Source organism: Ursus americanus, chromosome 19 (assembly GCF_024610735.1).
Source record: "Ursus americanus isolate L20-20 chromosome 19, mUrsAme1.1.p, whole genome shotgun sequence".
In the NCBI taxonomy this organism is placed as follows: Eukaryota; Metazoa; Chordata; class Mammalia; order Carnivora; family Ursidae; genus Ursus; species Ursus americanus.
Genome location: NC_142145.1, coordinates 14,202,082 through 14,217,872, shown reverse-complemented (window position 1 = coordinate 14,217,872; position 15,791 = coordinate 14,202,082). Strand labels below are relative to the sequence as shown.

Sequence of the window (15,791 nt, the reverse complement as noted above, 5' to 3'; positions counted from 1 at the left end):
GCCCAACTTCCAACATTTTATCTGTCTTAAACGCGCCAGGATAGATGTTCAAAAGCAATGTACACTGTAAGGACAATAGTCCCTAGAAAACCCTCAGGGAGCACTATTGGAAGACTGTCTATGGGAAAGAAAGAAACATTCATCAGGAGGGGGAAATAGTTTCCCTAGCCCTGGCAGAGAGGTCTTCCCCGTCCCAGGCTTAAAATAAACGGGTAACCAATTGGCATAGCAGGACGCTGTCCCTTCCCAGGGACATCCAGTGTGACGCTAAGGGGACCTATAGGAGAAGAAAGGGGCTTCCAATTCTGAGACACGACCAGAAAGGGAAAACAGTCACCTTTCATTTATTTTCGTTTTGACAATTAATCGTTAAGACACCTGAAGAAAGGAAACTAATCAGGCTGGCTCTGTACCAGGCAAGAATTCCTAAACTGCACTAACTTGGCTGTTCCCCAAAGTTCCTTTGTTCTCAACACACCCTCGTGTAAACATACCCTTCACCACCACCCTATATTATTTGTCTCCGGGGAACTAGAAAGAAGGTTTCAAGATAAGGCAGGATGAAACACTGACAGCCGATTAGGAGTCTTTCACTCAAAACTCCCTCTTAAGGCGCGTGGGTGGCTCAGTCGGTTGAACCTCTGACTCTCGGTCATGATCTCAGGGCTCAGGCGCGTGGAATCAAGACCCACGTTGGTTCTGGGTTCCGGGCTCCTGGCTCCCCCGCTCTGGGCTTAGTACAGAGTCTGTTTCTCTCCCTCTCCCTCTGCCCCTCCCCCCACCAGCTCCCTCCCTCCCTCTCTCTCAAATAAATAAATCAATCTAAAAAACAAAAACAAAACCAACTTCCCCTTAGAATTAATAAAGGGCTGTTTTTGCATGGTTTTGCCTCCTAAGAGTAAGTAATTCCATGATTTTGGGTTAGCCACTGGAATGGAGTGACTTCTGTGGTAAAAACAGCCTAAACTTTCCTAAACTTTGAGATGAACTAGAGCTATCCTAGCGTGTAAAAACGATGACCAGCACACTGAAACTATCCCTTTTCATAAAGGAAAGAAAAATGTCAGCTTATGAAAAAGTTTTAAAACAATCTAATAAGTACATCCTAACATTCAAAATCTAAAATGGTCTGAGAGGTGCTTGAGCTAAAATCCCATAACTTGCTCCAGAATATTTGTCAAGACACATGCCTCACACGTACTGTATTATATATTGATAGGTGCTGTCAGGCAAGTGGATCATCATCATCAAATAAGTGGTTTATCAGCCAGAGGCTGACTTAGGTAGAGCCCATTGTTAAACCCTAACTTCCCCCCTTTATTTGCTGAGCCTGGGCCCCAATGTTTGGCACAGTTACTGGGTCCTGGATTGCCTTGGTGTTCCTGTGGACACTAAAGGAAGTCTCTCTCCAATTCCCTTTCCACAGTAGAACACTGTGGATGAAATCTGAATTAGAGTATAAGTGGAACATTATAAAATTGGGCTGAACCCATCTATTTCTGGAGACATCTCTCTGGATGTTATGGGCTAGTAGGAAAAACAATGATTCATGTGGTTTCTATAGTGGTCACACTCTCCATAGGTTTGTGTTTCTGAAATCACACCAACACCACCCACTCCAAGGAGATCTGAAACTAGAAACATTAAGGAAAGTAAGATTGAAGGATAAAGATTATGTGATGGTTAATTTTATGTGTCAGTTTTGTGTGGCTATGGTACCCAATTCCTTGGGCAAACACTGGTCTAGATACTTCTGTGAAGGTATTTTGTCGATGCAATTAAGATGTACGGTCAGTTGACTTTGTCAAGGGGATTACTCTTGGTAATGTAGGTGGGCTTCTCCAATCAGTGGAAGGTCTTAAGAACAAACCTGAGGAATTCTGCCTCAAGATTATATCATCTCGGGACCTCCCCCTCTTCTTGCTAGATGGGATGCTGCCTAATTTTTGAATTGTTTAATAAAACCAATTAGCTTTCAAACTTAAACTGTATCTCCAGCATGCTGGTCTGCCCTATAAATTTCAGACTTGCCAGGCCCCATAATAGAGCCAATTTTTAAAAATAATTCTTTGTGTGTGTGTGTGTGTGTGTGTGGTGTATGTTTGTATATACTATTGGTTCTGTTTCTCTAGAGAACCCTGACTGATACAGATTTCAAGTGAATCTATTTTATTCTTCATGCCATCTAAATTCAAACAATGAAGACATTTAGTAATGCTATTTTACATGATATTACACATAGCCTGGACTTCTGGTCCCTCTCCATCAGCCCACCCACTTCACTAGAGCCTGACCTGACCCCCAGTTTCAGAGGGAGTCATGACTGATTTGAGGGGGAGATGTCCCTCTTGCAACGATTGACTCAGAAGGGATTCTGTGACTTTGGTCAGGGCCAATGAATGAGCTATGAGAAGAGGTTCGTTGTAAACTTCCAGTAAGGTTTGTCCTCATGCTTCTGAGAGGCCTTACAGAAGCAACTTTCTCTCTCTGCTGTTGGAGGAGAACGAGCAATCAATAGCCCTGGATTGATACCAGCAGCCACTCTTTGGTGGGAAAGAACCTGGGTTCCTAACACTGCTCATGGATCAGCCAGGCCCCAAAACTGCACTCATTCTGGACTTCCTATTAAGTGTCCAGTACATTTTTTTTTTTTTTAATCGTGCAAGCCGGTCCGAGCCTGGCTTCCTATTAATTGCAGCCAGAGGACCAATTTTCCTTTCCCTTAGTCTCCTACTTGTAAGCTGGGAGAATAGAACTAGATGATCTAAGATTTCCTTGAGCTTTCAATATGTGCGAATGGCATATATAGGCACTGGCACTAAGCATAATTCTCAATTACTGTCTGGAGAATCTAAATATTATTGTAGATATCTTTCTAAATCCTTCTTCATTTTTAGAAACACCAACATGACATTGATTTTTAAGTGCTTAACATTGTATTTGATGCAATTTTTTCCAGTAGCCTTAACCCTAGTCAACCACCATCAGCAATAATAACTTCCACTAGCTATTTTAATATATAAAAAGCTCTAACAAATGAACAATGACTAGAAAAAGACCTTAATAGGGAAATGGGGAAGGGATAAAGGCAAACAGTTCTCAGAGAAAGAAATACAAATGGATCTTTTTTTAAAAAAATTATTTATTTATTTTAGAGAGTGAGAGCAGGGGAAGGGGCAGAGGGAGAGGGAGAGAGAATCCTCAAGCAGACTCCCCGCTGAGCACAGAGCCTGATGCAGGGCTCCATCCCAGGACCCTGAGATCATGACCTGAGCCAAAATAAAGAGTAGGCTGCTTAACCAACTGAACCACCCAGGTGCCCCAATACAAATGAATCTTAAACCCTTGGAGAGATGTTCAGCTTCCCTCAGAGACAGGGAAATGCAAATTAAAATGGCAGTGAGGGTAAGTTATCAAAAAGCTTAAAAACACACTGTTGAAGGTATAAACAAGCAGCAACCCTCATACCAATAATGAGACTTACCACTGAAGACCAAGATTACAGATAAGAATAGAAACAGTTCAACTTTCAAGAAAGACAATGTGTCATTATCTGTCAAAACTACAAATGTATTCACCTTTTGCCCCAACCATTCCCCTTTTAGAACTTTACCCAACAGTTATATTTGCCCATGTATACAATGATGTTATTTGTAACTGCAATAATTGGAAACAAATACGTATCAGTGGAGAAAGGATTAGATTACCATGGATGCAGACGATAGGATTAAAAAAAAAAAAAGGAGGCAGCTCTCCATGCAGTAAAAGGGAATAATCTCGAAATTCTATGTTAAATAAAAATATAAAGGTGAAGAACAATGAAAATTGTATGCTACCATTTATATTTTCTTTAAAAAAAATAAAGCTAAATATGTTTGTGTTGAGATCAAGTGAGAGACTACATAAGAAACTGGGAATTGTGGTTCTATCTAGGGATTGAAACCTGGGAACTAGAACACAGGGTGAGAAAGAGTTAATGTTCCACTGGATAGCTTTTTTAAAAATTTAACATTTAAATGAACAGTAGTTATTTTAAAGTTAATAAACTTGCGGAGAAAGTGAAGTTATTATTATATATACATTTCCTGATTTGCTATCATGACAGTAATCCTGAAACTAAATTACCACACTTGTATTTTAGGTAAATGATAATTAATGATCAGATATAAAACAATGATTTGGTACATTTGTTCTCATTTCCCTTTCTGTCTAAATAAGGGCAGTAGAAAAAGGATCTTGCATTAAGGAAAGAAAATGAATCTTATCTGTAACATTTTAAAACTGGTTTGCTAGGCATTTGGCTTCTCCATGCCTTCTACCCCAAAAGTGCCTTATCTAGATGTCTTCTAATTCAGTGTCCTATCATACATTCATACCCACTCATTCGACGGATATTTACTAAATGCCTTTGGTGTGACAGACACCGGGGCTGCAAGAGACTAAAGCCACTAACTGCTGTCTCCATGAGCTCAGTCCGTTCACTCTTGTCATCCTTCAAGCCAGATGGGAAGAGTGATGGTGTAATCAATACACTGAGAGCTTCAGGTCCTAAAATATGGGGAATGCAGTAGCAGAGAAGACCACCATCTGGGAAAGAAGAGGGGGAAAATTCATGGAGAACACTGTTGGTCCACAGAAATCATTCTAGAAGGAATCTTTTCTACAAAAGGGTTCCATGACCCAGTAAAACTTACTTTAGGAAGAAAAATAAGAAGGAAGGAGGAAGGGAATAATAAAGAAAAGAATGGGCCTAGCCAACAAAATAATGCAGGAGAAATAAGCTCTGAACCTGGGATTAATACATTCATTAATTCATCCACTTGTTTAACAAATGTTACTGAGAACTTCCTATGTGCCAGGCTAAGATTCAGAGGTAAACAAAATGCCTCTGCCCTTGAGAAGCTAACACATGGGGCACCTGGGTGGCTCAGTTGGTTAAGTGTCTGCCTTTGGCTCAGGTCATGATCCCAGGGTCCTGGGATTGAGTCCCACATCTGGCTCCCTGCTCACTGGGGAGTCTGCTTGTCCCTCTGCCCCTCCCCCCTGCTTGTGCCCTGTCTTGCTCACACCCTCTCTCTCTCTCTCTCACATAAATAAATAAATAAATAAATAAATAAATAAATAAATAAATAAATAAAATCTTACCCAAAAAAGAGAGAAGCTAACACACAGGAGAGTTAGATAATAAATCACTAAATGTTTACTGTACTGGCAAGTCGTACTAAATGCTATGAATAAGGGAAAGCAGGATAAGGAGATAGAGTGGTGGGCCACCATTTTAGATGGATGGTGAGGGAAGGTCTTTCTGAGGAAATGCTGAGCACAGATTTGAAGGAAGTGAGAGAACCATATGGGTACTTGGCAAAAGAGTTTTCTAGGGAGAGGAAAGAACCCTGGCATGGAAATATACTTAAGAATTTGAAGAATCAAGAGGCAAAGATGAGTGACTGTCCTCATTGAGGTTAGAAAAACATAGCTGAGGAACAATATCAGAGTTTCTTCCAGAAAACGCACCCAACAGTTACATAACTTCACACAGACAGTCCTGGATCTTTAAAGCAGAAACAGATCTTATTTAGAGACAGGGTAGGAGTGTGCGCACATGAGGTGACACTTATGAATCGCCCTCTGGCCAAAAAACACTCCCCCAATGCTCACTGACCCTTGGGTTTTCTTCTATAGGAAGCAACACTTTGGGGTCCATATTTTTAGGTGATCTTCAGAACGTAAAATGTCTTAGAAAGGTAATGTATAGATTTGAATTCATACTAAGGTAAAAATAACCGTTATCTGATATTTCTGCAAGCAGCATAGGCTTTCTAAATTCAGGGAGGGCAGGACATTGAAAAAATTAAACACATATAACACAAAAACTGTAAGCCCCCAGATCAAGCTTCAGCTGCGGCACTATCTCCTCTCAGACAACTGCTGAGCAGAAATATTCTTTCTCCCCAGAAAGAAAAAAGGTATTTCTGTTAAGCTACCATAGCTTGTTAGAAATACCCCTTAGGGACATACAGCTCCCTTTGGAGTCTAATTGTATATTCACCCAGCGGTGTTCTGATCTGAATTTAGCAACCTGGGAAATACCCAAGAAGAGAATGCCATTTGCAGGCAGCTGCACTGACGGTGTAAATTAATAAATGTATCCTGTTCTACATAATTCCAACTCTGATGAATTTTGCAAGTGTGATGGAGCCCAAGACCCAACTCTGAAACAACCTCATGGATCCATGGAAGTGTCCCTGGAATTCAAGTCTGCAAACTCCTTGCTTAGACCTCACTATTCTAAAACCCCTCCAGACTTGATAACTAAGGAAATTGATCTCCTGGTTGTAGACCTCGGAAGGAAGAATCCATTCATTCCACAAAAGATGTGAGTATAAGCAGATACTCTGTGCCAGGTTCGAGATTCTAAGGGAAAACAGGACCTGCCTCTTTCCATGTGAGGCCACCCATGTCCAGCAGTTAAGCAGAGTGGGACCGGACCCCCGAGACTCAGTCCTGTCCCTCAGACTGGCTGTCAAAGGGCAGGAGGGAGCTCTCCCAATCTCAGGCTCCCATCCCCCACCCCATGAGGCACACATTGAAAGAAGGTTCCAGAAATAGGAAGTGGGTATGCTTTGGGCCATTCAAAAAAGACTAACACTTGGATGACATTTGATGTTGAAATTCAGACAGAGAGGCAACAAAGAGGGACAAGAGGAATGGACTCAATGGATAGCTGATCTCAAAATCAAAATTCACACAGAGACCTCTTTAAACATGTAAAGATGCTCCAGCGAAAAGAGCCCAACTTTGAGAGTAACTCTGGCAATAATACTTCCTCGGTGAGCTGCAAAGAGAGATCTCTGTGGGGAAAAAAATGACAATCCCACCTGCCCTGAAGAGTGTTACAGAGAGATTTTGAGAAATAGGTAATTCGAAGCACAACTCGAAGTCACCTCAGAATTATAAGCTGAACAAATTTAATGTTAATTATATGTTTAGTACAGTTGGCAGACTAGAAGTGAGTCAAATTTATGATATGGTAATGTTGTACTTTTAATAAAACATACATATATTCTAGAACACATTTGTGCCTATTTTATAATCAATATACAGAGTACATTTATGTCTATTTTATGACCTCTAGTATAATTTTACTACTTATATGAACATACTAAAGGTTTATAGATGTTGTGGCTTTACATGGATTATACATTCTCAGTCTGGTCCATAATTTCTTTGGAACAAGAATGTAACCTCCAAGTCATTTAAGATTGACCCTGCCTTCTGCAATAATCTGCTTTATAGCATTGTTTCCAGGGTCATAGAGCAAAAACTGAGGCCTGACCATTTACTGTACTTTTACATAAAATTTGATTTATTTTTATACTAAAATGGTTGGGGTTTTTGGCTGGGTTCTCTGTGAACCTACACAATTTGAACTTTACAAAATTACACATTATGGATGTTTTCCAAAGTTTACATTTTCCAAGATGTAAATGTTCAATTAATGTTCTATTCTAATCATGTTCCAAATGTTCAGTTAACATCTTGGGGCTGTGATGGACATTTCTACAGCCCAGCATAGGAAGAGGCTATAACAAACGTTTACAGGAAGGAGAGGTGAGTGGAGGACATACTTGACTTCATGTTCTACTACTCCCCTGGGTCAGTACCTTATACAAAAGCTGGTTGAGCCTGCCTTTTCCCATCGTCTCTTGCTCGTTATGCTGTCCCCCAATGCCTGCCTCCTGACAGTGCCCTACGAGCTTGATGCTGTGCTCAGCTCATGTCCTGGCTTTGCAGGAATTGATGAAAGACGTGAGTTGAAGACAGAAATAATTCTGAAATATATATCAAATCATCCCTAAAACCACACACGATTTGCATTTTCATGATTCCAACAATCTAGAAGTCCACACCCCTGGTATTATGGGCTGAATTGTGTCTTTCCAAAGTTCATATGTTGAAGTCCTAACCCCAAGCATCTCAGATGTTGACTGGAGATGAAGACTTTAAAGTGGTCATTAAGTAAAAATAAGGTCATTGGGATGGGCCCTAATCCAATAGGGCTAGTGTCCTTATAAATAAGAAAAGAGTGGGACTCAGACACACAGAGAGACGACCACGTGAAGACACAGGGAGAGGACCACCATCTACGGGCCACAGGGAGAAGCCTCAGAAGACACCAACCCTGCCAACACCATGATCTTAGACTTACGGCCCCAGAACTGTGAAAAAATTATTTCAGTTGCTCAAACCATCCAGCCTGTGACTCTGTTACATCAGTCCTAGTGAGTATATACTTGGGTAATCTTGAAAAAATTGATACTAATTGATGTGGAGAACAAAGGCAAAAGAAATGCAGAAAAAAAATAAATTTCCTTACAACTTGTAGCTCGTTAACAAGTCCTGGAGACAGGCGGAGTGATCTTCCTCCAGGAGCTCAGTTGTCTCAATGTGAATACTGCGCTAGGGGCAGAAGGCAACCTTAGCCTGACATTAGCCCCACCTCCAGGATCCTGTAAGTCTACTTTAACATATAAAAAAAATCCCTTTTGGAAACTTCCTTTTATCTCTGCCTGCCCCCCAAGATATATGCTAGCAATCATCCTCCAAACAGATGGCCCACTGATATACATCTGAAGGGTCTCATGACTAATGTTTTACTAGACAGTAGTAGATGACCGTATCTTAACAGCAACTAGCCCCTCCAGACCCTGGAAGCCTTGCTTCCGAATTCCTTAGAGATTTACGCTATCCCTGACCCCCTCCCAACTTGAAAGTATATCATCAGTCACTCCTCATAATCCCAGTGCAACTCTTTCCGCCCACGGGTCTGTCCCCATGCTTTAATAAAAACACTTTTTTTTGCACCAGAGATGTCTCAGGAATTCTTGACCATTTCTTCCCGAACCCCAACATTATTTCATATCACTCATCATTAGCACAAGGTACAGTATAAGGTCCCACGTCCTTAGCATGGTCTAGCAGTCCTGTTCAGGCTGAGGTGGGCCCTTAGTCCCTCCCACCACTCTCCCCATGTCCCCCCACTTGGGCGGAACCAATCCCTTTATCTTCCCCAAAGTAGACTCACCCCTTCCAGCCCACACTTTCCCATCCTGCAATGCTGCCAAATTCTACGCATAAGGAGAAGGCCATCAGACTGAATTATTCCCACTAAGCCTTAACAGAGAGCCCAGAAATATTTCCGTTGTTATGAACAGAGGCTGACTTACCCAAATGAATCTCTAATTGGCTCCATCCTTCTTTTTGCCTCTGGGTCTTCTCATATGCTCTTCCATCTGTCTCAAGTGCTCTTCACTTTCCTCTTTGCCTAGATAATCCTAACATTCTTCAGAACTTTGTTCAAACACTGCTACCTCAGGAAGTCTTCTTTGTGCGCTCCAGACCACACCAGCCCCTATCTCTACTGTCATGCCACCGTGTGTTATTGCCTGGTTTCGCAGGAAGCAAACTCCAACATGGAGATTTGCATGCAGGTGGTTTATAAGAGAGGGCTCTCAGTGTTGGTACCTATGGGGAAGCAGGAGAAGCAGGACTGGGCAGAGGGACAAGTCGAGTTGTGACACCAACTGTGATAAGGCATATATATCTGGTCTTTGTCCCTGTTTCTGGCACAGAGCTCCTAAAACCCTTGGAATTTCCTGAGTGATGGAAGCAATAAAGATGTCTTTAATTATGTTAATGAGGTGACTTTTGGACCACCTAGGGATGGGGACTGGTTGCCAGGGGAACCAGATATGAACAGAGGGTTGGAACTTTCAGTCCCACACCCTGATTTCTGGAGAGGTAAGAGGGGCTGAAGGTTGAATTGATCACCAACGGTCAATGATTGAATCAATCATGCTTTCATAATGCAGCTTCTGTAACAACCTAGAAGTGCAGGATCAGAACGTTCCCATGTTGGTGAATACAGGGAGGTGCGAGAGAGTGATGTCCTCAGAGAGAGGATGGAATCTCCGCTCCCTTTCCCCATACGTGCCCTCTGCTTCTCTTCCATCTGGCCGTTCCTGAGTTATACCCTCTTATAATGAGCTGGTGATCTGACGAGTAAATGGGTTTCCAGAGTTCTGTGAGTTGCTTTAGTGAATTAATCAAACCCAAAGTGGGGTATGGGAACCTCTGGTTTATAGCCAATCAATCAGAAGCATAGGTAGGTAACAAGTTGGACTTGTCATTGGCATCTGAAGGAGGGGGTAGGGACAGAATTGTAGAACAAAGCCCTTAACCTGTGGAATCTGATGCCATCTCCCAGTAGATAGTGTCAGAATTGAGTGAAGTTGTAGGATACCTAGCTGGTGTCAGAGCATTACTTTTTGGTTTGGGGGGAACCCCTCTCATGCTGGAAATGGGTGTCAGAGCCCCTCCACTGGCCCAATCAGAGCCCCAGCCAATCTTGTGGGGCCCTCTGGAGCTAATTATCCCGTTAGAATTATTCTAACTTGGGCCAAGACAACCAGGCCTTATAATCCCATATAGATCAGTCATTGGCTATTGGACAGCCAGAGAAAGGGCATGATCTTGGGTTTCATAGTGGTGTGTCACAAATTACCACAAACTCATCAACTTAAAACACCACAAATTTATCGCCTCACAGTTTCCATAAATCAGGAATCTGGGGATAGCCTGACTGGATCCTCTGCCTAGGGTCTCACCAGGCTGAAATCAAGATGTTAGCCATGGCTGACATTCTCCTCTGGGGCTTGGTGGTCTTCTAAGCTCATTCGGGTTGATAGCAGAATTCATTTATTTCCTTGCAGCCATGTGACCGAGATCCAAGTTTACTTGCTAGCCGTCAGCCGGGGCCAGCTCTCAGCTCCTAGAGGCCGTCCTCAGTTCCTTGCCATGTGGCCCCATGTGTGGTTCACAGTGTGGATGTTCGCTTTTTTCCAGGCCACCCAAAGCCCATCTCTATGACTTCCAATTCCCCTCCAGTCAGCAACAGCAACATATCCTATCACATCTGCCATATCATGGAATCTACTCAAGAAAGGTCATCCCATCACCTTCATGGGTCTGCCCACACCAGAGAGGTGCCCTCTGCCTGGGGCTGGGTGGCTCTCTGCAGCCTCGAGTCTCTCAGGCGGCTGACAGCAGAAGGCTAGGCACCAAGTCCCCTGCTGAAGGGGGGATCGGGAAGCTTATCACAGTGTGACTCCTCGTGTGCTGCCTCTCTGTTTGGGGGAAGACTGTGCTTTTTGGACTGCCGGCTGCCAGCAGCTTGCTTGGACTTGTTTTTCACAGTTTCTCTGTAGTTACGGTAATCCTCACTCCTGGAAACCCTGAAACCTCAGCTCAATACAACAAACGTTCACTTCTCGCTGACGCTCAGTTGGCCTGGGCCTCTGGCCGGCAGCCGTCCGCACAAAATGTTGAGAGACTCAGGCTGTCTATGGCAAGCACCCGTCATCCTCTAGACAGCAGGGTTCTGGTTCCAAGCAAGGATAACAGAGAGAAAGACTCCCGTGTCTGTGTGGAAGTGACACACATCACTGCCACTCCTATTCCACTGGTGACAACTAGTCCTGGGGTCCCACTTGGAAACAAGGAGAGCCGGGCAATGCAGACCCCAGTTGGGCAGCCACCTCCCACCGAGCGCACACTGTGGAGGGGGATCGGGACTGCTGGGGGGCTGACTGCCTCCGCCCTGTTCCCTTTGTCCCACCCATGTCCAGTTCTGACACTCGCCCCTCTAGGGGCCTCAAGTCTTCAAGATTCATCTTTCTGCCACCATACTTGGGAGTTTCAACGTCTTCCCTTCTTCTTTCTCTTTTTACAAATTCACCTTATAAATTCTACTTCTGAATTCTAATTCTGAAAACCCCAGGAGTTTGTCACAGTGAATCCAAAAAAAAAAAAAAAGGCAAAAAAGCCCATGGTATGGTCAGCACCAAGAATGACAGGAATGACAGGAATGACAGGAAAGAGTGACAGAATGGGTCACTGGTCTATATTTGCCATTTGTGAGGAGGTTGCTTCCTGTAGGAGGAACACACCCTGATCCATTCCCTATAGGGCAAGGTGGTGAAACCAAAGGACGGCAGGGTACCCAGTGCTTTGACGAGCTCTCCATCCACTGGGGAAGATGGACTTTTCAATATAATTACGAGACATTGTGAAAGCCATCCAAATGGGGGTTTATAAAAGCCTGTAAGCACATGGGTGGGGCAGGGTCTACCTTTGCCCAAAGTAGTACAAGGCTTCTCCTAGGAGGTAATGTTCAAGCTGAAGTGGAGTAGTTAAAAGGGGAAGGAAGTACATTCCAAACCAAGGGTGAAATATCTGTCAAGTTACAATTGCGTGAAGAGTCAAAAGCTGCAAAGAATCCAGGTGCCCATCGACAGACGGATGAGTAAACAACATGTGGTATATACATAGGACGGCACACTATTCAGCCTAAAAAGGAAGAAAATCCTGACACGTTACAACATGGATGAACCTAAAATATATTACGCCCCGTGAAATACGCTGGTCGCAAGAGGACAAATATTGTATGATCTCACTTAAATAAAAGATCTAGAATAAGCAAATTCATAGAGACAGAAAGTGGATTCAAGGTTACCAAGGGCCAGGGGAAGATAGAACAGGGATTTATTGTTTCATGGGCATAAAGTTTCTGTTCAGGATGATGAAAAAGTTTAGAAAACAGGTAGTGCCCATGGTTGCACAGCACTGGGAATGGAATCAATGCCACTGAACGATAGGCTTTAAAATGGCAAGTTTTATACCATTTGTATATTTTACCACAATTTTTTTTAAAAAAGTTGTGGTTACATGAAAGAGCATAGGGCAAGGGAAGAAGGTTCTTGATGATCTCTATTTTTAAACATTGAAAATTTAATTAAAGATCAATTCGGTTCCTGGCTACAGCCCGCAGCTTCTTTTTCTCTAAATTAAAAGGGGGAAGGATTGAGCAGGAAACTCAGAAAAGGAACCACTCTCCGAAATTCATCTGCAGACCAGCTCCAGGGAGATGTTGCCTTCTTTTTAGAGGGTTCACCATTTGTGGGAAGAGAAAAGCCCCGGGTGCTTCCACTATGACTTCCTTTTAAGTGTTCTTTTCATTAGGCAATAGTCCATTAAATTAGATTTAATTAAAGTTGATTTGATTGATGGACTAAGACTCCATAGTCTCTCCAAAGACAACATAGGTTTGTGTCATTGATCCAAAAAACGCTCACATTTTGGCAACCACGTGGCAAAATGATTTATTTCCATGGTAAACGCAGGCAATACTATTGATCCAAAGAAACATCCCTTCAGTCGTTCCTGTATAGTAGAGGTTCTTAACTGTTATTAAATCAGCTGTTCATTGGCTGACACATCACAAATTGAAAATACACACACAAATCACCGGGCTGAACTTGAAAAGCCAAACCTGTTTTTATTGCACTGTCGAAACTAGAAATGGGATTTCATTCTGCTGAGGTTATCACATGGAAATAAAAAAATGCAAAACATCCCTCCTTTAAAAAATAATAAATGGCATAAATCATCTCGACAGCTGACCATTACACGGCAATATTCCAGTGAGTTTTGCACTAACAAGAAGCTGAATTAGATTAATAACTGTGCATTCTCCTTAACATTTCAAGGAAATTAATTTAGCTCTTCATATGTCTGAGCAAAATGCTTTGGAAATATTAACTACCTGATTCTTATCACCAAAAAAAAACACATTTCCTTTACACCTATTTGCCCATGGGGGATTTTCTAAGCAATTCAAGCTGATGGATTATATAATCTAAAAATGTAGTTTTCCTATTAAAAAGACAACTTGGAACTTGTTTATTTAAGTGGCAAGCAGCACTAACTTTTTTTTTAAGTTGGATTATTTCTGGTTATAAAAATGCAGGGAGGTCTTATTTCATACAAAGGATGCATCTCAGAAGACCTTGTGTAATTCGAACCTGCATAATTCAAGAACGATTTTCTCAAAGGAATAAATATAAAATAAGACAGATGTATTCTCAGAGCACGTTTACAAGTTGTAACATATTTTTGCTTTAAACCTGCTTTTCCTGCTGCCGACGTTATATCTAATATTTCAGAATGTCACCTCCCGTGTTAACTGCACCATGTTTCATTGTGGTTGTTTGCCCTTCTTCTTGGCATCTTATCACGTATAACTTCCCTTCAAAAGCTATTGATTTGGGGGCACATTTTTCAGTGTGAGCACTTTCATCGCTATTTTATGAATACTTAAGTGACATTGTTATGGGTCGTAAAAATATTTTACATGATAATAACAGTGAATGCTAAAATAACAGCATAATAGTAAAACAAAACAAGAACAACTCACTTGTAGGAATTCCACTGCACATAAAAAACAGCTAGGTTTAGAGGATGCTGCAAAGCCAGGTTGGTATTTCTGTGTGTCACCTAAAGTGGCAAGCCGCTTCATAAAAGTGTAAACAAGCTTTGCAATATTCATTTTGCCCATCTGCTTTGAAATTACATGACTCTTGACAGTTTTTAAAAAATTTGATGGGATTGACGTATTTTTTACCTTCATATGTGAATTAAGATTTTACTGGTATTTTTATATTCATGTTCTCAAGTTTATGTACTCCCCAGGGCTGCTTCCCCCCAGGGGGTGTGGGGAGCAAAAGAAAGTGGGAAAGGGACACTGCATTGAAGCCCAGGGTGGCCAGTGAACATATTCAGAAGATGGAAGGAGGATTTCATCTCATATCATGTCCCCAAAGCAGGAATTGCAGGGCTCACGTTCTCCAGAGAATAGAGATCACTCAGAACCCATGTGCACCCCTAGCACCTTCCTCCTAGACCTCTGAGAGGCGTATGGATTTAGGGTGGGAAAAGGAGTCTGTTTGTTTTAGTCACTGCGGCCCAACTGAGAGGGTGAAGTCCCCCCTCCGAGCCCTGTCTTCAGCCTGTGTGTGTCTGCAGGGGATGCCGCTCACCTCCACGGGGATTCCTCTGCTTAGGTGGCTGTGAACAGCAAATGAACAAAGGACAGTCATTCTCAACGGAGGGCAGCAGAACCAACAATCTAGGTATTAGGGGGCTTCTGTGGTTTGAAAAAAACATTATTCTTTCTTAAGTGGAAAGTAAAGATAGAGTTGCCGCTAGAAGTGGAAATAGACTAACTTAGTTTAAAAGAAACTTATAATTTATTATTCCATTACTAAGAAATACACTTTCTAAAATCACGATGTACTTTTTCCCCTCCTTTTTAAATGCCTTATTTCTTCCATTATTACTATGACACGTACCATTTTTTTAATTCTACTTAAAAAAACTTACTTAGAAGCATTTTTGATGTCATTATTTCAAATCCTTCCAAAACACAATTGGAATGGCTGATTCCTAACCCAACATTTGCCTCTTGTCTTCTAACAGTGAGCATTTAGACTGTTTTAGACAATCAACATTGTAAATATATTATTCTCCAAGTGTAGAGAATATTCAGAATTTTTCTATTTTTCTAAAATTACAATATGATTTTTATTTTTAAAAATTTTTTTAAGATTTATTTATTTATTTGAGAGAGAGAGAGAGAAAGTGAGTTGGAGAGGAGCAGAGGGAGAGGGAAAAGCAAACTCGGCACTGAGTGCAGAGCCTGATGCAGGACTCGATCCCACAACCCTGAGATCATGACCTGAGCCGAAATCGAGATTTGGACACTTAGCTGACTGAGCCACCCAGGTGGCCCTACAATATAATTTATAAATTCTTAAATTAAGGAGCTTGCTATACACTGATTATTACACTACCACTAAATTCTTGAATTGTCTATAATTTTTAGGCCCTGATGA

The 15,791-nt window shown here is 41.9% G+C and overlaps 1 long non-coding RNA gene across 1 annotated transcript in view; it reads right to left on the bottom strand.

Annotated features, from left to right (window-relative positions):
* Positions 1-10,436: 10,436 nt before the first annotated feature.
* LOC148108459 (uncharacterized) overlaps positions 10,437-15,791 on the bottom strand; it is a 32,308-nt gene continuing 26,953 nt past the window's right edge. Inside the window, exon 3 of the long non-coding RNA XR_015727587.1 lies at positions 10,437-14,964. This is a non-coding gene — a long non-coding RNA (uncharacterized LOC148108459). The remainder of the gene's footprint in view (positions 14,965-15,791) is intronic.